At 43.0% G+C, this 22,827-nt stretch overlaps 1 long non-coding RNA gene across 1 annotated transcript; it reads right to left on the minus strand.

The window, feature by feature from the left end:
- Positions 1-5,825: 5,825 nt before the first annotated feature.
- Positions 5,826-21,865, minus strand: LOC120226211. Its single transcript, XR_005526964.1, has 3 exons — positions 21,460-21,865; positions 6,958-7,032; positions 5,826-5,963 (listed from the first exon to the last, which is right to left on the minus strand). It is a non-coding gene; the product is annotated as an uncharacterized LOC120226211 (long non-coding RNA).
- Between the last annotated feature and the right edge of the window lie 962 nt (positions 21,866-22,827).

Consider the following 22,827-nt stretch of genomic DNA (forward strand, 5'->3'; position numbering starts at 1 on the left):
GGAAATTAAAGAACATCCTACTAAGGAATGAATGGGCTAACCAAGAAGTTAAAGAGGAAATTAAAAAGTACATGGAAGCCAATGAAAACGAAACTACAATAGCCCAAAACCTCTGTGATGCAACAAAGGTAGCCATTAGTGGGAGGTATATAGAAATCCAGGTCTTCCTAAAGAAGAAACAAAGGACTCAGATATACAACCTAACCTTATACCTAAAAGAGCTGGAAAAAGACAGCAAATAAGACCCAAAACCAGTAGAAGACAGGAAATAATAAAAATTAGAGCAGAAATCGATGCTGTAAAAAAAACAAACAAACAAACAGTAGAACAGATCAATGAAACCAGGAGCTGGTTCTTTGAAAGAATTAACAAAATTGATAACCCCCAAGCCAGTTTGATCAAAAAGAAAAAGGAAAGGACCCAAATAAATAAAATCAAGAATGAAAAGAGGAGAGATCAAAACCAACACAGCAGAAATACAAACAATAATAAGAGAGTATTATGAGCAATTATATGCCAATAAAATGGGCAATCTGGAAGAAATGGACAAATTCCTAGAAACATATAAACTACCAAAACTGAAACAGGAACAGAAAATTTGAACAGACCTATAACCAGTAAAGAAACGGAATCAGTAATCAAAAATCTCCCAAAAAACAAGAGTCCAGGGTCAGATGGCTTTCTAGGGGAATTCTATCAAACGTTTAAAAAATAGTTAACACATATTCTTTTGAAGCTGTTCCAAAAAATAGAAATGGAAGGAAAACTTCCAAACTCATTCTACAAGGCATTACCTTGATTCCAAAATCAGACAAAAGACCCCACAAAAAGGAGTACAGACCAATTTCCCTGATGAACATGGATGCAAAAATTGTCAACAAGATGCTAGTCAACCAGCTCCAACAATACATTAAGAGAATTATTCACCATGACCAAGTAGGCTTTACACCTGGGATGCAGGGCTGGTTCAATATGCGTAAGTCAATGTGATACATCACATCAATAAAAGAAAGGACAAGAACCACATGATCCTCTCAATAGATGCAGAGAAAGCATTTGACAAAATACAACATCCTTTCTTGATAAAAGCCCTCAAGAAAGTAGGGATAGAAGGATCATGCGTCAAGATTATAAAAAGCCATATACAAAAGTCCCACCACTAATTTCATCCTCAATGAGGAAAAACTGAGAGCTTTCCCCCTAAGGTCAGGAACACGACAGGGATGTCCACTCTCACCACTGTTACTCAACATAGTACTGGAAGTCCCAGCCTCAGCAGTCAGACAACACAAAGAAATAAAAGGCATCCAAATCAGCAAGGAGGAAGTCAGACTGACTTTCAGCCTTCGCAGGCAACATAACACTCTATATGGAAAACCCAAAAGATTCCACCAAAAAACTGCTAGAACTGATCCATGAATTCAGCAACGTCGCAGGGTATAAAATCAATGCACAGAAACCGATTGCATTTCTATACACCAATAAAGAAGCAACAGAAAGAGAAATCAAGGAATCGATCCCATTTACAATTGCACCAAGACCCATAAAATACCTAGAAATAAACCTAACTAAAGAGGTGAAAAATCTATACACTGGAAACTGTAAAAAGCTCACAAAAAATTTTGAAGAAGACACACAAAAAAGGAAAAATATTACATGCTCATGGATTGGAAGAACAAGTATTGTTGAAATGTTGATACTACCCAAAGCAATCTACATATTCAAAGCAATCCCTATCAAAATAAGACCAGCATTATTCACAGAGCTAGAACAAACAATCCTAAAATTTGTATGGAACCACAAATGACCCTGAATAGCCAAAGCAATCCTGAAAAGGAAAACCAAAGCTGGAGGCATCACAATTCCGGACTTTAAGGTGTAATACACAGCTGTAATCACCAAGACAGCATGGTACTGGCACAAAAACAGACACACAGATCAATGGAACAGAATAGAGAACCCATAAATGGACCCACAAACATATGGCTAACGAATCTTTGACAAAGCAGGGAAAACTATCCAATGGAACAAAACTAGTCTCTTTAGCAAACGGTGCTGGGAAAACCGGACAGTGACATGCAGAAGAATGAACCTAGACCACTTTCTTACACCATACACAAAAATAAATTCAAAATGGATGATAGACCTAAATATAAGACAGGAAGCCATCAAAATCCTAGAGGAGAAAACAGGCAACAACCTCTTTGTTCTCAGCCACAGCAACTTCTTACTCAACATGTCTGGAGGCAAGGGAAACAAAAGCAAAAATGAACTATTGGGACCTCATCAAGATAAAAAGCTTCTGCATGGTGAAGGAAACAATCAGCAAAACTAAAAAGGCAACCAACACAATGGGAGAAGATATGTGCAAATGATATATCAGATAAAGGGTTAGTTTCCAAAATCTATAAAGAACTTACCAAACTCAACACTCAAAAAACAAATAATCGAGTGAAGAAATGGGCAAAAGACAAGAATATATACTTTCCCAAAGAATTCATCCAGAAAACCAACAGACACACGAGAAAACGCTCAACATCACTCATCATCAGGGAAATACAAGTGAAAACCACAATGTGATATCACCTCACACCTGTCAGATTGGATAAAATTAACAACTCAGTCAACAATAGATGTTGGCGAGGATGTGGAAAAAGAGGAACCTTTTGCACTACTAGTGGGAATGCAAACTGGTGCAGCCACTCTGGGAAACAGTATGGAGGTTCCTCAAAAAATTAAAACTAGAACTACCCTTATGACACAGCAATTGAACTACTAGGTATTTATCCAAAGGATTACAGGTCTCCTGTTTCGGAGGGTCACATGCACCCCAATGTTTATAGCAGCGCTATCGACAATAGCCAAAGTATGAAAGAGCCCAAATGTCCATCAACAGATGAATAGATGAAGATGTGGTGTACACACACGTATACACACACACACACACACACACACACACACTGAAGTATTACTCGGCAATCAAAAGGAATGACATCTTGCCATTTGCAACAACATGGATGGAACTAGAGTGTATTATGCTAAGTGAAATTAGAGAAAAACAAATATCATATGACTTCACTCCTATGAGGAATTTAGGATACTAACAGATGAACATAAGGGATGGGAAGCAAAAACAATATAAAAACAGGGAGAGGGACAAAACACAAGAGACTCTTAAATACCGAGAACAACATGAGGGTTGCAGGAGGGGTCCTGGGGGGGTGGGATGGACTAAATGGGCAAGGGGCTGTAAGGAGAACGCTCACTGCAATGAACACTTTGTGTTATATGCAGGGGATGAATCACTGGATTCTGCTCCTGAAATCATTATTGCACTACATGCTAACTAACTTGGATGTAAATTTACAAAAAAGACTTGGGTGCTCAACTGACTGAGCCACCCAGGTGCCCCAAACAGTCTTTTTTAAAAAAAAATTTTTATGTTTATCTTTGAGAGAGAGAGACAGAGTGTGAGCAGGGGAGGGGCACAGAGAGAGAGAGAGAGAGAGAGAGGAGAGAAAGAGAGAGACAGACAGACAGAATCTGAAGTAGGCTCCAGGTTCTAAGCTGTCAGCACAGAGCCCAACACAGGCTCATGAACGGTGGGATCGTGACCTGAGCCAAAGTTGGATGCTTAACCAACTGAGCCACCCAGGAGCCCCCAAAATGTCTTTTTTAAAAGAGCTACAGGGGCGCCTGGGTGGCTTAGTCGGTTAAGCGTCCGACTTTCGCTTAGGTCATGATCTCGCGGTTCGTGGGTTTGAGCCCCGCGTCAGGCTCTGTGCTGACTGCCAGCTCAGAGCCTGGAGCCTGCTTCAGTCTGTGACTCCCTCTCTCTCTGACCCTCCCCTGCTCACGCTGTCTCTCTCTCTCTCTATCTCTCCTAGAAATAAATAAAACATTAAAAAATTAAAAAAAAATAAAAGAGCTACAGAGATATTTTGGATCAAAGTATTTGTAATTTACCTTGGATAATTAAGCAAAAAACCCATATTTGGAACAAGTATGTCAAAATGCTAACAAAGTTAAATATGAGTGGTAAGTATACGGTATTAATTATACTCATAATGAAAAGGATATATTCAGGCACCTGGGTGGCTCAGTCAGTTAAGCATCTGACTTTGGCTCAGGTCATGACATCATGGTTCGTGGGTTCAAGCCCTCATTGGGTTCTGTGCTGACAGCTCAGAGCCTGGAGCCTGCTTCAGATTCTGGGTCTCCCTCTCTCTCTCTCTGCTCCTCCCCTGCTCGTGCTCTGTCTCTCTCTGTCTTAAAAATAAATAAACAAGAAAAAAATTTTTTAAAAAAGGATATATTCATAATGAAATATATTCATGATGAAAAGGAGGGGGAAACCCCATGTGTTTAGGGCAGGGGGCACGCTTCCCAGTCCAGGCGCTCAGTCTAACGGAGGAGACAGAGGTAAAGAGAGAGAGAGAGTTTGGAGTGATGCAGGAAGCACAGGGTGCTCCGGGTGTACAGAGAGGTGTCAAAAGCAGGCTGGCCTGGGGAGGCTGACTGAGGAATGGTCAGAGCCGGGAGCTGCTTCAGATTCTGTGTCTCCATGTCTCTGCCCCTCCCCTGCTCACACTCTGTCTCTCAATAAAATTTTTTAAATAAAAATAAATAAATATGTATTTATTTTTGAGAGAGAGAGAGACAGCGTGAGCAGGGGAGGGGCAGAGAGAGAGGGAGACACAGAATCCGAAACAGGCTCCAGGCTCTGAGCTGTCAGCACACAGAGCCCGACGCGGGGCTTGAACCCACGAACTGCGAGATAATGACCTGAGCCGAAGTCGGATGGCCAACCGACTGAGCCACCCAGGCACCCCAATAAATACATATTTTTAAAAATCTTTTAAATCAATAAAACCAGGTTCCCCACACAAGCGCTGCAGGCCACGGCCGAAGCGAGCAAGCCACGCGGCGGACAGGGGGCCACCGCCTCGCAGGCAGCCGGCTCTGTGCCACGGAACCAAAGTGGGAGGAAGAACGCAGACTCCGAGGAGACGGAAAGCAGGTCTCAGGCCCCAGAGGGCGCCGCAAGAGTGGCAGGGCACGTGTTATTAGAGAGGGTGCCACCAGGGCCCAAACTGGACCCTGAAGGCCCCAGAGAGCCCCCGCAGGACTGTAAGTAGGGGACGCTCACACGTGCGCTAAGAAAGCTCACTCTTCCCGGCGGTGAGGAAGAAAAGTGACAGCGGGGGCCAGGAAACCCGGGTGACATCAGAGGAAAAGACGCCTTCGTGTCCTGTGTCCCCAGAGGTGGCGGCCTCTGTCAATCATCGGCCAGGAGAGGGCACAAAAAGGTGGCTTTGTGAGAGGCGCCACCCCACGGGGGTGTCTTCCATCGACAGCTCCCGGCCTCGAAAGGGGCCTTTGTGACGCGCCTTCCTGAAGGCGGCACCCAGGGGCCCGAGTGTGCGAATGACACGACAGCACTGCTCCTCGGGGGCCCGGCGCGGCCCTGTGGCCTGCCTGCCGCCACACGGCTCATGCCCAGCCTTGCCCTGGTTTGTGCGGCCACATGCGACCCGGAGTCACGCCACTCGGCTTTGAGTCCCGGCGCTGTGACCCCGGCAGTGGGACTTCCCTGCCGCTCTGGGCCCCACGTCCCCGCCTCTAGGGTGTGCCCTACAGCCAGCGTGAGGGACAAGTGGCAATCGGAACGTGGGGCACTGGGCAAGGGGCCTGGCACAGCGGCAGCGAGCGGTCACCAGCTTCCGGCCACTGTTACTGGCTTGAAGAACCTGCTTCCGAAGTGAGTTCTAAGAGGGAGAATGAGTTCGGAAGCCAGGCTGGCGGGGCGACACCGGCCTTCTTACCGCTGGAGTCTGTCTCCGAGTCAGAGTCACTGTCACTGTCAGAATACTTCTTGTGTTTTCTTTTAGATGATTTTTTCTTTCTCTTTTTCTTGGACCTTTCTTTTGAATGGCTAGATTTCCTCTTCTTCTTCTGTTCTTCTACGTAAAATACAAATATAAAGTTAACTTCAGGGCACCTGGCTGGGTCAGTCAGTGGAGCATGTGACTCTTGATCTCAGGTTGTGAGTTCGAGCCCCACATTGGCTGCAGAGATTACTTTAAAACATTTTTTAAATACAAAATTATCTCCTGGGGTATCTGGGTGGCTCAGTCAGTTAAGTGTCTGACTCCTGATTTTGATTCAGGTCCTGATCTCGATTCAGGTCCTGATCTCATGGTTCATTGAACAGAATTCCATGTTGGGCTCTGCAGACAGTGCTAAGTGTGGCGACTGCTTGGGATTCTCTCTATCCCCATTCTCTCTCTGCCCATCCCCCAACACTCTCTCTCAAAGTAAATAAATTTTTAAAAATTTAATATACAAAATTAACTTTTTAAAAATGTTATTTATTTTGAGAGAGAGAGAGAGAGAGAGAGAGAATCCCAAGCAGGCTCTACATGTCAGCGGGGAGCCTAATGTGAGGCTCAAACCCACGAACCACAAGATCATGACCTAAGCCAAAAGTAAGTGCTCAACCAACTAAGCCACCCAAGTGCCCCACAAAATTAACTCCTAAACAAGATTTCTGAGTGTCAATTTTATTGTACTTGAAATACTGAAAAAGAACAGATGACAAGCAATTTGAGTAAAGGCAAAGTCTATTTTTCAACAACTTATAACCAGTTTTATCCAACTTCTCAATAAAAAAGCTCTGTAGTATTTTAAAAATGCCTTTTGGGGGCACCTGCGTAGCTCAGTTCCTTAAGTGTCTGACCAGTTAGATCATGACCTCTCATTTGTTAAGTTGGAAACCCACATCAGCCTCTTTGCTGTCAGCATGCAGAACCTGCTTCAGATCCTCTGCCCCCCTCTCTCTGCTCTTCCCCTGCTTGCACTCTTTCCCTCTCTCTCTCAAAAATAAACAAACATAAAAAAGAGCCAAATAAAAGCCCCATGTCTCCTGCATTTGGCTCATACTAAAAAAATACATACCTTCTGAAGTAGAAGCTGACGTGGTGCTTTTCTTCAGCTCATCATCTCTACTGGTGTGTGTTCATCAGAGCTGAACTGAAAGAAGATGGTTATAAGAATCAGAAAAGTGATGAAATATAAACCATGGGGTATTAAAAATATGGAATTAAAAATGTTCAGTAATGACACTGATTGTCCAAGAACCATTAAAAGCAGTGAGGGGAGGGCTGGGTAGTGCAGTCGGTTAGGCATCTGACTCTTCATCTCGGCTCAGGTCATGATCTCACAGTTTAGGAGTTCGAGCCCCTCATCAGGCTCTGTGCCAATGGCATAGAGCCTGCTTGGGATTCTGTCTCTCCTCCTCTCTGCCCCTCCCCCGCTTGTATGAGTGCACGCGCTCTCTCTCTCTCAAAATAAACAAACTTAAAAAAATTTAAAAAAAAATTTTTTAAAAAGCAAACACTAAAAAAACTTTGTTCGAGGGTCTACCACCTTCATAATAATGTAATAATCACTTAGGTTTGCATAAAGCCTTGGAGTTTACAAAATGCTATTCAAACTCAAAGCAACATGTAAGATGTATACTTTCAATGCTGCCTACAAGGTACTCACTTCAGACCTAAAGGCATCCTCACTGAAGGTGAAGGGATGGAAAAACCTGTATCATGAAAATGCAAGTGAAAAGAAAAGCTGGGATAGCAATAATTATACCAGACAAAATAGACTTTATTGTTTTATTTTTATTTTTCTTATTTTTAGTGCTCCATATGCCCAACATGGGGCTTGAACTCATCACTCCGAGATCAGAGTCGCATGGTCTATGGACTGAGCCAGCCAGGGCCTCTGTTAGTTATTGTTTTAAAGTGTAGTTTTTTAAAAGTGCCTCTCCCCAGCTCACTCACTCTCTATCAAAATAAATAAACTTTGAAAAAGTCTATTTTGTCTGGGGCACCTAGCTGGCTCAGTCAGTAGAGTGTGCAACTCTTGATCTTAGGGTTGTGAGTTTGAGTACCACATTGGGAATAGAGATTACTTTAAAAAAAAAAAAGACTAACAAGGCACAAAGAAGGACACTACATAATGATTAATGTAATAATCCAGCAAGAGGATATTACAATTGTAAATATTTACAGACTCAACATGAAGCACCTAATAGTGAATGCTATACTACCCGAGTCAACTATTAACAGACACAAAGGAAGTAATTGACAATAATACAGTAATAGTAGGGAGCTTTTACACCCCACTTACATCAACAGATCATCCAGACAGAAAATCAACAAGGAAACAGTTGCTTTGACAGGCAGATATACCTACCAGGTGGACGCAACAGATATATTCAGAACATTCCATCCCCAAACAGAATATGTATTCTTTTCAAGGCCACACAGAACATTCTTTAGACTAGAGCATGTGTTAGACCACAACACAAGTCTCAATAAAATCAGAAAGACTGAAATCATATCATGCACCTTTTCTAACCACATTATAAAAATAAAAATCAATCACAAGAAAAAATCTGGAAAGAACACAAATACGTGGAGGCTAAACACCAAACTATTAAACAATGAATGGGTCAACCATGAAACCAAAAAGGAGATAAAAAAGTACACGGACACAATGAAAATGAAACCACGATGGCCCCAAATCTTTGGGATGTAGCAAAGGCTGTTCTAAGATGGAAGATTACTGTAGTGATACAGGCCTACCTTAAGATGCAAGAAAAATCTTAAATAAACAACCAAACTTTACACCTAAAGGAACTAGAGAAAGAATAACAAATGAAGCATAAAGCCAGCAGAAGGAAGGACATAATGAAGATCAGAGTAGAAATAAATGTTACAGAAACTAAAAAAAAAAAAAAAAAAAAAAAAAAAAAAAAAAAAAAAAAAAAAAAAAAAAAAAAAAAAAAAAAAACCCACAAAACAAAACAAAAACCAATAGGACAGGTCAATGAAACCAGGAGCTAGTTCTCTGGAAAAGTCAATAGAACTTCTAAACCCTTAGCCAGGCTGATTGAGAAAGAGAGAGAGAGAAGTCAAAATCAGAAATGAAGGAGAAATAACCAGTATCACAGAAATACAAAGGATTATAACAATATCATGAAAAATTTTATGCCAACAAATTGAACAGCCTAGAAGAAATGGATAAATTCCTAGAAACATAACCTTCCAAAACTGAATCCGGAGTAGAAAATCTGAACAGACTGGGGCGCCTGGGTGGTGCAGTCAGTTAAGCGTCCAACTCTTGATTTCAGGTCAGGTCATGATCTCATGGTTTGTGGAACTGAGCCCCATGTTGGGCTCCACACTAGCCTGTTTGGGATTCTCTGTCTTCCTCTCTCTGCCCCTCCCCTGCTCGCATACTCAACGCTCTCTCTCAAATAAACAAACGTTTAAAACAAGAAAATCTGAACACACTGATCACTAGTAACGAAATTGAATCAATAATCAAAAACTCCTAATAAACAAAGTCCAGGACCAGATGGCTTCTGAGGTGAATTCTACCAAATATTTAAAGAAGAGTTAATACCTCTTCTCAAACTATTCCAAAAAACAGAAAAGGAAGGAAAGCTTCCAAATTCATTCTGAGGCCAGCATTACCCTGATACCAAAATCGGATAAAGACACTACAAAAAAAGAAAACTACATCGGTGCCGGCGTGGCTCAGTTGGTTGTGTATCTAATTCCAGACTTCAGCTCAGATCGTGATCCCAGGGTCCTGGGATCGAGCATTGCGTCAGGCTCCACACTCAGCATGGAACCTGCTTGAGATTCTCTCTTTCTCCCTCTGTCCCTCTCCCATGCTCAGGTGCTCAGAAAGGAAGGAAGGAAGGAAAGAAGGAAATGACAGGCCAATATCTCTCATGAACTCAGGTGCAAAAATCCTCAACAAAATATAAGCAAACTAAATCTAACAATACATTAAAAAAGTCATGCACCATGATCAAGTGGGATTTATTTCGGGGATGCAAAGGTGTTTCAAAATTTGCAAACCGATGAATATGATACATCACATTAATAAGAGAAAGGAATAAAACAATATGATCATTTTAATAGATGCATAAAAAGCACTGGACAAAGTACAGCATGATAAAAGCCCTCAACAAATAGGTTTAGAGGGAACATACCTCAACATAAAGGCCTTATGTGGAAAACCCACAGCTAACATCATACTCAATTGTGGAAGACTGAGAGCTTTTACCCTAAGCTAAGGAATAAGACAAGGATGTCCACTCTCATCACTTTGATTCAATACAGTTCTGGAAATCCTAGCCTCGGCAATTAGACAACAAAAAGAAATAAAGGCATCCAAACTGGTAAGGAAGAAGTAAAACTTTCACTATTTGCAGCTGACATGATAGTATGTACAGAAAATCCTCAAGACTCCACCAAAACACTACTAGAACTGATAAATGAATTCAGTAATGCTGCCAGATGCAAAATTAATTTACAGGGCCACCCGGGTAGCTCAGTCGGTTAAGCGTCCGACTCTTGGTTTCAGCTCATGTCATGAGCTCACAGTTTGTGAGTTCGAGCCCCTCATCAGGCTCGGCACAGAGCCTGCTTGGAATTCTCTCTCCTTCTCTCTCTGTCTCTCCCTGGCTGGTGTTCTCTTGTGTTCTTTCTCTCTCTCTGTCTCTCTTTCTTAAAACAAATAAACTTAAAATTTTATATACAGAAATGTGTTACATGTCTATACATTTAAGCAGGAGAAAGAGAAATTAAGAAAATAAGAATAAAATACCTAACAATAAACTTTGCTTAAATTTTTTAAAATAGTTTATTGTTAAGTTGGTTTCCATATAACACCCAGTGCTCATCCCCACAAGTGCCCTCCTTCATGCCCATCACCCTCTTTCCCTTCCCCCCCACCCCCAACAACCCTCAGTTTGTTCTCAGCATTCAAGAGTCTCTCATGGTTTGCCTCCCTCCATCTCCCCCACTATTTTCCCCCTTCTTCTCCCCCACGGTCCTCCGTTAAGTTCTTCCTAATCCTCCTAACCAAGGAGGTGAAAGACCTATACACTGAAAACTACAAAACACTGATAAAAGAAATTAAAGAAGACACGAATAAATGGGAAGATATTTCATGCTCGTGGATTAGAAAAGTGTTAAAATCTCCACAGTACCCAAAGCCATCTAGAGATGTAAGGCAACTCCAAACAAAGCATCAACAGTATTTTTCACAAAACTAGAACAAATAATCCTAAAATTTGTAGGGTACCACAAAAAATCCCCAATAGCCAAAGCAACCTTAAAAAAGAACAAACCTGAAGGCATCAAAATCCCATATTTCAAAATATACTAAAAGGATATAGTAATCAAAACTGTGTATGGTACTGGCACAAAAACAGACACATGGATCAATAGAAGAGAATAGAGAGTCCAAAAATAAACCTACACTTCGATGGTCAATTAGCCTATGACAAAGTGGTCAAAAATATACAATGGGGAATGACATCCTTGGGAAAACTGGAGAGCTACGTGCAAAACAACGAAACTGGACCACTGTCTTACACCACACACAAAAGTAAACTCAAAATGGATTAAGGACCTAAATGTGAGACGTTTCTGAAACCATAAAAATCTTAGCAGAGAACACAGGTAGGGACCTCTTTGACATCAGCAAATGCTCTATCTGATAAGGGGTTAAAATCCAAAATTTATAGAGGGACCTGGGTGGCTCAGTCAGTTATGACTCTTGATTTTGGCTCAGGACATGATCTCCCAGTTCGTGGGACTGGGCCCCACATCAGGCTCTGTGCTGACAGCATGGAGCCTGCTTGGGATTCTCTCTCTCTCTTTCTCTCTGCCCCTCCTCTGCTCACACTGTGTCTGTCTATCTAAAACATAAATAAACTTAAAACAATTTTTTTAAATAAAATAAAATCTTGGGGCGCCTGGGTGGCTCAGTCAAGTAAGTGTCCAACTCTTGATTTAGGCTCAGGTCATGATCTCACGGTTCAGTAGTTTGAGCCACATGTCGGGCTCCACACTGTCAGTGCAAAGCCTGCTTGGGATTCTCTCTCTTTCCCTCCCTCTCTCTCTGCCCCTTCCCTGCTCATGTGCTCTCTCTCTCTCTCTCAAAATGAATAAACTTAAAAAAAAATAAAAGTAAAAAAATAAAATCTTAAGAAAAAAGAATTCACACAAGTCAACACCAAAAAAGTCAAATAATCCAATTAAAAAATGGGCAGAGGGGGGCACCTGGGTGGCTCAGTGAGTTAAGCATCCAACTACGGCTCAGGTCATGATCTTGAGTTTCATGAGTTCGGGCACCCAGTTGGGCTCTGTGCTGATAGCTCAGAGCCTGGAGCCTGATTTGCATTCTGTCATTCTCTCTCTCTCCCTCTCTCTCTCTGTTCCTGCCCCACTCATGCTCTGTCTCTCTCTCTCTCTCTCTCTCAAAAATAAATAAACATTAAAAAATTTTTAATAAGTCAGGCAGAGAACGACAAATATCATATGTTTGCACGTCTGAAGGATTAGGAGGAACTTAACTGAGGAACAAGGGGAAGAAGAAGGGGGGAAATGGTGGGGGAAAGGGAGAGAGGCAAACCATGAGAGACTCTTGAATGCTGACAAAAACTGAGGACTGATGGATGTGGGGGGGAGGGGGAATGGGCATGGAGGAGGGCACTTGTGGGGATGAGCACTGGGTGTTATGTGGAAACCAATTTGACAATAAACTATTTGTAAAAAAAAAAAAAAAAAGAAAAAAAGAATTTTTTAATTAAAAAATATATTTGCACCCCTATGTTTATTGCAGTGTTATTTCCAATAGCCAAGATCGGAAGCAACCCAAGTGTCCACTGATAGACAAATGGATAAAGATGTGGGAGTGCCCTGAGTGGCTCAATCAATTAAGCATCTGACTTGATTTCAGCTCAGGTCATGATCTTGTGGTTCATGAGACTGAGCCCCACGTTGAGAGGGAGGCACCCATCCTTTCAGAACTTAAATGCTAACAACGCAGAGCCTGCTTGGGATTGTCTCTCTCCCTCTCTCTCTCTCTGCCCCTCCCTAGCACACGTGTGCATGTTTCTCTCTCCCCCTCTCAAAATAAACTTAAAAAAATGTTTTTAAACTTTTTTATGTTTTATTTATTTCTGAGAGAGAGAGAAAGAGAGAGAAAGATGAGGAGAGAGAGCGCATGAGCAGGGGAGGGTCAGAGAGAGAGGAAGATACAGAATCTGAAACAGGCTCCAGACTCTGAGCTAGCTGTCAGCACAGAGCCCGACGTGGGGCTCAAATTCATGAACCATGAGATCATGACCTGAGATGAAGTTGGATGCTTAACTGACTGAGCCATCCAGGAGGCCCCGCCATTTTGTTAATATGTGGTGTATACACACACACACACACACACACACACACACACTCACACACACACTGGAATGAAATCTTTTTTTAAAGTTTATTTATTTTGAGAGAGATCAAGAGAATGTGAGAGAGATCAAGAGAATGTGAGCGGGGAAAGGACAAAGAGAGCGGGACATAGAGAATCACAAGCAGGCTCTGTGCTGTCGGTCAGCACAGAGCCTGACTTGGGGCTTGAGTGCACAAACCTTAACCATAACCTTAGCCAAACTCAAGAGTCAGACACTCAACCAACTGAGCCACCCAGGCACCCCAAAAGAGAATGAAATCTTGCCATTCGCAACATGGATAGACCTAGAGTATACAATGCTAAGTGAAATAAGTCAGAGAAAGACAAATACCATATGATTTCACTCATATGTGGAAGTTAAGAAATAAAGTGAACAAACAAAGGAAAAAAGACAAAAACCCAGACTCTTAAATACAGAGAACACGGGTGCCTGGCTGGCCTAGTCAGTAGACCATCTGACTCTTGATCTCAGGGTTGTAAGTTCAAGATGCACACTGGGTATAGAGATTATTTAAAAATAAAATCTTAGGGGCACCTGGGTGGCTCAGACAGTTAAGCATCCGACTTCAGCTCAGGTCATGATCTCACAGTTTGGGAGTTCGAGCCCTGAGTTGGGCTCTGTGCTGACAGCTCAGAGCCTGGAGCCTGCTTTGGTTTCTGTGTCTCCCTCTCACTCTGCCCCTCCCCCTCTGATGCTGTGTCTCTCTTTCTCTCAAAAATAAATAAACATTAAAAAAATGCATACATACATAAATGCAATCTTAAAAAAATTCAGAGAATTAGTAGTTGCCAGAGGGGAGGTCGGTGGGGGAATGGATGAAATAGATAAAGGGGATTAAGAGACACTCATTGACATGAGCACTGAATAATGTATAGAATTGCTGAATCATTATATTGTACACCTGAAACTAATATAATACCATGTTATTACACTTGAGTTAAAAATACACGGAACAATCTGAAATGCATATTGCTAAGTAAAAGAAGCCAAACTGAAAAAGGCTACATGCTGTATGGTTCTGACTATATGGCATTCTACTAAAGACAAAACTAGAAAGACAGTAAAAAGATTAGTGGTTGGAGGGGAGGGAAAGATGAATAGGTAGAGCACGGAAGATTTTTAGAGCAGTGAAACTCTTGTGTATACGTCATTATGTGTCATTATATTATTATACGTCATCAGACACCCATTATACGTCATTATACGTCTGTTCCAAAACCACAGAAGGTCCGACACCAAGAGCAAATCCTAATGTAAAGCATGGACTGTGGATGATTATGATGTATTGGTGTAGGCTCACTGATATGACTTATATTTTCAGAAGAAACCACAGGGCAAATGTAGGGAACTATAAGGAGAGAACAAAAAAACAGACATCTTAGAAGACCAAGGGAAGACTTCATGGTTTGACTGTGCCCGTATAAACGACATACGGTAGAGCAGCAACCATTCTCTGTCCCCAGAGAAAGAAGAACCTAACACACTACAGTAGAAACAGATTCATTGTTATAGAGAATTCTAAAAATGAGTATTATTAAAATCCTACAATAGGTTAAAAGGGGAATTTCCATATCATATATCCTTTTCCTCTGAAGATCACATCTGGAATAATTTAGGTGTTGCCAGGAACATTATTTTTAGGGTTCCTTCCAGCTCCAATTCTATGAGTTTAGATTCTCAGAAGGATTTCTATTAAGAAAAAGTTTCTGGGGGCGCCTGGGTGGCTCAGTCGGTTGAGCAGCCGACTTCAGCTCAGGTCATGATCTCACGGTTTGTGGGTTTGAGCCCCGCGTCAGGCTCTGTGCTGAGAGCTAGCTCAGAGCCCGGAGCCTGCTTCAGATTCTGTATCTCCCTCTCTCTCAGACCCTCCCCTGCTCATGCTGTCTCTCTCTCTCTCAGAAATAAATAAAACATTAAAAAGAATTTAAAAAAAGAAAAGAAAAAGTTTCTGTTTTGTTTGTTTTTAAAGATTTTATTTTTAATTTAGCTCTATGCCCAGCATGGGATTTGAACTCATGACCCAGAGAGCAAGAGTCGCACAGTCCGCTGATTGAGGCAGCCAGGCATCCCTTAAGAACAAGTTTCTGATAACACTTTATCACCCTGTCACAAATTACAAAGTTTACCCATCAAAGCACATTGTCTGAATTCAACCTAAATGAACAGAGAAGCAGCTGAGAGGTGGGGTGCCTGGCTGGCTCAACCCTTACAGCATGCACCTCTTGATCTCGGGGTTGTGAGTTTGAGCCCCGTGGTGGGTGTAGAGATCACTGGGGGAAACAAAGAAAGAGATGAGAGGGAAGGAGCCGCTTATGAATAGCACCACAGAGGAAAGAAATAAGGGAAAAGAAGCATTAAGCCTTCAGAGAGTGTTGACTTTAGGAAATTGAACTAAACCAAACCATATAGCATATTAGTTTTTAAAATCCCTTTGTAATGCTAAAATCTGGCAAGCAATCTGCTACTGGGTTAGTTGAGAACAGAAATTCAAAATAATATAAATGTATCATTACACTGAACCCTTCTATGAAGAAGAAATTAGCACCCCATGAATTATAATTTTCTTTAAACTTATTATTTTGAGAGAGAGCATGTGCACACATGTGTGAGTTGGGGAGGGGCAGAGAGGGAACGGGAGAGAGAGAATAGCAAGCAACAATGGGCTTGATCTCACAAACTGTGAGATCATGACCTGAGCTAAAATCAAGAGTCAGATACTTCACCGACTGAGCCACCCAGGTGCCCCAAATTATAATTTAAAGAGAACGTCTAGCATCCTAAAATATATTGGGAACATGTTTTAATTCTTACATGTTCCATGTTTTTATTTTTTAAACTATTTTTTCTATTTTTCATAAAGTAATCTCTATGCCTACATGGGACTTGAACTCATGACCCCGAGATTAAGAGTCACACACTTCATCAACTGAGCCAGCCAGGCATTTTTAAAACATAAAGGATATAAAAGGATAAACCACAAGAAAGAAGAGAAATGTAAGACATATTTAAAGTTCCTTACTTAATAAAAAATTTGACAACAGGGGTGCCTGGCTGGCTCAGTCTGGACAGCATGCAAATCTTGATTTTGGGATCATGAATTCAAGCCCCACTTTGGGTATGGAGCCAAATAAATAAAATTTTTAAAGGTTATTAAAATAAAAATGGATGAATACTATCTTTTAAAAAAATTTGACAGGGCACCTGGGTGGCTCAGTCAGTTAAGCATCCGACTTCAGCCTAGGTCATGATTTTGTGGTTCATGGGTTCGAGCCCCGCATCAGGCTCTGTGCTAACAGCTTGGAGCCTGGAGCCTGCTTCTGATTCTGTGTCTCCCTCTCTCTCTGCCCCGCCCCCGCTCATGCTCTGTCTCTCTCTTTCAAAAATAAAAAAACATTAAGAAAAATTTTAAAAAAATGACAACGGACTCCAGATTTAACAAATATTACATAACATTTAAAAATTATATTTTTAAACAGCCTAACTGCTTCAGGATTGTATTAATCAGCTGTGGCTACCATAATAAAATATCACATACTGGGTGGATTAAACAACAGAAATTTATTCGCTCACCATTCTGGAGGTCAGCAGTCCAAGATCAGGACTGATTTCTGGTAGAAATTTCCTGGCCTGCAGACTGGTGACTTCTCCTCCCTGTGTCCTTACAGGGCCTTTCCTCCGTGCACACAAGAGAAGGGGGTGGGGAGAGATCTGGTGTCACTTCCTCTTCTAAGGATACCAGTCCTACTGAGTCAGGGCTCCATCCTTATGACCTCATTTAACCTTAATTACCTCCTTAAAGGCTTTACTATTAAATGTAGTCACTTTGAGAATTAGGGCTTCAACATTTGAATTGGGGGGAAGGGAGGGCCACAATTCAGTCTGTAACAAGGATTCTCTGGAGAAAGTCTTCATACTTCAGGGGCTCCCAAATCTTCAATCCTCTCTCACTTTAATCTCCCAGAAGATATAGGCATGCAAATTACAACTCAATGACTAAATTGTGTTGTGTGTGTGTGTGTGTGCGCGCACGCGTAAGAGGTCCAATTAAGTCCTATTTTCCCTTTACGTTTTAAACTTTAAATTGATAAAAAAAACTCAGCATACATGTAAACTCAACACTTAGGAGCTGATGTTCTGACAGTTCAAATGGTACAGATGACAGCCAGCCCGAGCAGCCGGGCTAGAAATGCAGCCTGGGGGGCTGTCAAGTGCATCCCTTCTGCCTCGTGCATGACACAGCTCCTAACTGCTCATTTCATCCTCTGCGATATGTGGTTCAACAGTTTAACATTCGGAAATAACTTCATTTGTTTATACGTATTTGTGAAAGGAAAAAGAAGTCTGTTTCAACTTGGTTAAAACTCTAGGTTTCAGAAACCTGAGAATCAGTAAAGACAGTTTTAAAAAATGAAGCATGAGAAACAGATGACAATAAAGGGAGTCCTGAAGAGTTTCATGTCACGAAAGTTGTATTCAAGGAGATTCAGAGTTTCTTCCAACTCTATGTTTTCCCTTTAGTTCCTTTCTGGAAAAGGAGTACATTGTCTGCCTGCTCTTTGGAGGTCACAAAAAACAGTTTTAGGGGCACCTGGGTGGCTCTGTCGGTTGAGCGTCCAACTTCGGCTGGGGTCATGATCTCGCGGCTTGTGGGTTCAGATTCTTCAGATTCTGTGTCTCCCTCTCTCTCTGACCCTCACCCATTCACACTCTGTCTCTCTCTCCCTTAAGAATAAATAAACATTAAAACATTTTTTAAAGTTTTAATTTTATTATAATGTTTGTCATTTCTTCTATTTTAATTTTTGCTGTTACACATAAGCTGAGAAGAAAGACTAACAGGGGCGCAATTCCCCCAAATTTGGCTGCTTATGTCTCTATTTGGGTTTTCAAAACAATCCTTACAAAATTAATATATTTGGTTTCACTGTTGAATAAATTTGTATTTCTTTATTCAGTGGAAAAGACACTGTAACTACGCAGAGTTGGACTCAGGGGGTCTCCCGCTTCAAGAAGCAGGCAGTCTAACCATAAACATACAAATAACAGTTATTGGAATACATGCGGATAGGGGCCAATGTAAAGACACACAGTTCTTGTGCTATAAAGCCTAAAATGAAGGTCCATTATTAGGTACTGCCTTGCCATCTGGGAAAACCAGTAGGGCCTCCATGTCCTAACTGCAAATTGCCCTCCCCGTTCTGCTTGTGCAGGTAAGGTCCCGGGCCAAACGACCCTCTCTAGCACCAGGGAATGGGCCCAGTTCCAGATCACCCCTGTGTAGTGGGTCTCCATACTCTGCCAGCCAATGGAGCTCATCTGTCCAATATCAGGTATTCTGTGTTCGACCTCCCCATAACCCCGGGAAGGAAATCCCTCCTTCAACAAGTGAACAGGAGGCCATCAAATCAGTCCCTGTTGCTGCCTAGTTGCGTCTGCACTGCAAAGATAAATTATTTATCTTCCACATGCACAAATCCAAATCTCATCCAAGCCGTTCTTCTAACGTTTAGTTGGAATTCTAAAATAAGAAGCTGTCTGGTTTGACTGGCACAGACTGGGGGCACCTTTCTGAAACATTTAACGTCTAGAGGCAGGTCTCCAGTGGCCTCAGGGCTGTTTTTACTCTTTCTGCTCCCAGGCATGAAACCCTAACAGCTAAAGGGAATGTACATTACATTACAGGCACTCAGTCATTACAACCACCCTAAAAATATCGGCACTATTTTTATCCCCTTTCTACAGGTGACTAGATGAAGCCAGAGAGGTTAAGGAACTTGCCTGACATTGTTAAATTGTTAAATTAACATTTGTTAAGTGGAGCTTGGGGCTCTTCTGGACTGTGAGCCAAAGTTCAACAATAGACCACAAAAGACCTTCAAATAGAACAGTTAATTACTCCTAAAGCCTGGAGGAAGTATACAGCATGCCTCCAGGGGACACAGAAGGTGGTCAACGCAGAGTGCAGATAGAGAGACAGGACCTGGGGTGGTTGCTTTTATTAGGGTCTGTATTGCTTTGGAGTCTTAAGGTTAGGGCCAAATGGGCCATTTAAGCCAGAAGAGTGGGGCTTTGGTAAGCCCCACGAGGATCTTATCTAAGGGACCTATAGGGCCTACAGGCACTGGGAGGCAGAGGAGACGGTTGATCACAAGGACTACTGGGGAAGTCCTATCAGGAACTTAACATTTGCTTGTGACTCTCTATGGGCTGCTATCAAGGGCATGTGCTTGCAGGAAGGAGCCAGTGTAAGTCCCTGGAGGCCACTTGGCCAAACCAAACAGCAGGACCATGGGGTAGATTAGCTAAACTCCAGACACTCAAGGCCACACAGGTATTAAATGGCAAAGCAGGGCTTCCAACCCAGGCAGTCTGAATCCAGGGCCTATCTTCACTATGCTTTATTACCTCCCACTGCTGGAAGAAAAAGAATCATCAAGACTTTGCCCAACTGTTGCAATTTCAACCTAGCTCCCAATGCCTGTAATGTTTTTAAAATTTTTTAATTTAATTTAAAAAAATGTTAATGTTTATTTACTTTTGAGAAAGAGACAGAGCACGAGGGGGGGAGGGGCAGAGAGCGATGGAGACACAGAATCATAAGCAGGCTCCAGGCTGTCAGCACAGAGCCCGACACGGGCTTCGAACCCAAGGACCACAAGATCATGACCTGAGCAGAAGTCGGAAGCTTAACCCACTGAGCCACCCAGGTACCCCAAGTTTTTAAATTTTTTAAACACATTCAAAGCCCTTAGTAGGGTACCTGACACATTCAATAAACATTAGATACGAATACTTACACAGCAATAATTAAAACTCTTCCTTCTCCTTCTTAAACTACTTTCCCACTCACTTTTATTAGAGAAAAACTCATCTTACCCTCCTCTCATTTCTCAAGGTCAAGACCAAGACCACTTTTATTATTTTAAATGATTTTTAAATGTTTATTTATTTTTGAGAGAGCAAGAGAGCACGAGCAGGGGATGGGGCAGAGAGAGAGGGAGACGCAGAATCCAAAGCAGGCTCCGGGCTCCAGCTGTCAGCACAGGGCCCGACACGGGGCTGGAACCAAAAAACGGTGAGATCGTGACCTGAGCCAAAGTCTGACGCTTAACTGACTGCGCCATCCAGGCGCCCCCAAGACCACTTTTTTTCCCCCAAAGTTTTATTTCTGAGAGAGAGAAAGAGAGAGAGAGCGAGCAGGGGAGGATCGGAGTGGGGGAGATACAGAATCCTAAACAGGCTCCAGGCTCTGAGCTGGCTGTCAGCACAGAGCACGATGTGGGGCTCGAACCCACGAACGGTGAGATCATGACCTGAGCTGAAGTCAGACGTCCAACCGACTGAGCCACCCAGGCGCCCCCTCAAGACCACTTTTAACAAGGCTTTTTAGGTAGCCTCATCTCCAGTTAGCACATCACTTTTTCTACATTCATCCATCATGTCTTGGGAGGAAGATTTTTCTACTTTCCAATTTAAACCTGTAATCTCCAGGCACCCGGCTGGCCCTTAGAGCATGCAACTCTTGATCTTGGGGATGTGAGTTGGAGCCCTACATTGGACATAGAGGAGAGAGAGAGAGAGAGAGAGAGAGAGAGAGAGAGAAGGAGAAAGAGAGAGGCAGGGAGGAAGAAAAGCAACGTAATCTCAACCCTTCCCAAGTCCCTACAAAGAATTTCCATTTATATATCCTGTTATCATCTCAAACAGATCTGCTCGTTCAACACGCGATGGCTGAGCTCTAAGTGCTAGACATTGAATTCTGTAATGAATAAAATCCTCCTTTCCACGAATCCAGTCTAGTGGAGACTAAAAACATGCTCATGAGTGATAACACAACGCAAATCAATGCTATGCATATAATTCTGCGACCCTTGGCCAAGTCCGCCACCAGACCAGAGGTGGAAGGAGGTGGTGAGAGACCAGGGCACTGGAGGAGGGGACCCAAGGATGAGAGTGGAATAAAGGAGAAAAGGTGCGAATAAGGGGCTGTCATGGACAGAATGAAGAAGGGGGAAACTGGCGCAAGGAAGGGAGAAGCGAGAAAAGCGCGAACGCTAAGAAGCAAGATGAATGATGAAGACCCTGAAGACGGGCTCCTCCCCGCGAAGGCGCGTCCGTGTCTCACTCACCTCCCTCTCCTTGTCCCGGAGGCCAGGCCACGGCCTGTGGGTCCCGGAGCGGCGCGGGGAGCGGCCGCGACAGGCAGAGGCGAAGGGGTGTCCCGCGGCGCAGAGGGCCGCTCCGGAGAACGTGACCGCTAACGGGATGGGCAGGGTCGGTCCCGGAACGCGGGGCTGAGGCCACTCCGTGGGGGGCTCGGGCTATTCTCGGCTATTCCGAGAGGGCGAGCGCGAGCGCGAGCGACGGCCCCGCGGGGCCCCGTGGTGGATTTTCTGTGGTCAGGACGCTTCCACGAACTGCGACCCTTCCCCGCGGAGCCCGGGGCCTCGCGTTCCGGATTGCAGAACGGGACACGGGGGCCATCGCTGCCGGGGAAGCAGGGAACTCTCTCACGAGCCTGGGAAATTCTCCGTGGCCGCGGCTCCCAGAAGTCACCTGCGCAACCTCCCAAAGCTGAGAAAAACTTAGAAATCGTTCCGGGTACGTCGGCAAAACCCTTCCCCAGGGCTACGTGGCGTCCAGCCGAAGGGAAAGGGGTGGTGTATCCGTGTAAATAAGCCGCCACTGCCACCGGCTCCGAGCGCCCATCCTTCCAGTTCCGCAGGCATCTCTCTCTCTCTCTCTCTCACCCCCCCTCTCCCCTCTCCCCCTTCTCCCCCCGTCCTGGTCTCATTTGGTTAGGAGACCATGTCTTTCTCAGCCGTATACATGAAATAGCTGAAGGGATGGGATGACGGACCACAGGATACATTTCACAGAATGGCCATATCAGCAACACAGTCTTGTGTTTCAGGTACTTTCTGCGCATACGTGAATGTAACATATTCTATAATATTGGGCGCTCAGTGTATCTCATGTGTGCATGTGTGTAGATGGATGGATACATAATAAATATGCATAGATATATGTGTATACATGTGCATGTATAACATATAGGAATGGCTCAAATAGAATTACATCTTTTTTCCCCCGTCGGATATCCTGAATTAAAAGAAAAATCTAAATGGGGGAATGGGAAGGAAAAGCACAAAGTATTCAAAGTATTTCCAGGCAGCTGACAGCGTGTTTAGTTTAGTGTTGTCATATTTAGCAAAAAGAAAAAATACAGTGGGCCCACTTACATGTGAATTTCAGATAAACAATGAACAATGTTTTAGTTTAAGTATGCCCCATACAGTAATAATACAGTATTAAATGACTATTTTTTGTTGAAGAGAAGGCCACCATTGTACCTCTGCCACCACCTCTAAATTTTATCCCTTATAGTTTTTCATTTGCTGTTTCAGAAGGGGGGGTGGTGGCAGCCCCTGGTATCTGCAAGGTGTCAGAGCGCTCAGGCCATGTTCTTCTGTTGGACATAAACTCACACAACATTA

The sequence above is a fragment of the Hyaena hyaena genome, unplaced genomic scaffold (genome assembly GCF_003009895.1).
Source record: "Hyaena hyaena isolate Hyena2069 unplaced genomic scaffold, ASM300989v1 scaffold_1629, whole genome shotgun sequence".
Taxonomy (NCBI): domain Eukaryota; kingdom Metazoa; phylum Chordata; class Mammalia; order Carnivora; family Hyaenidae; genus Hyaena; species Hyaena hyaena.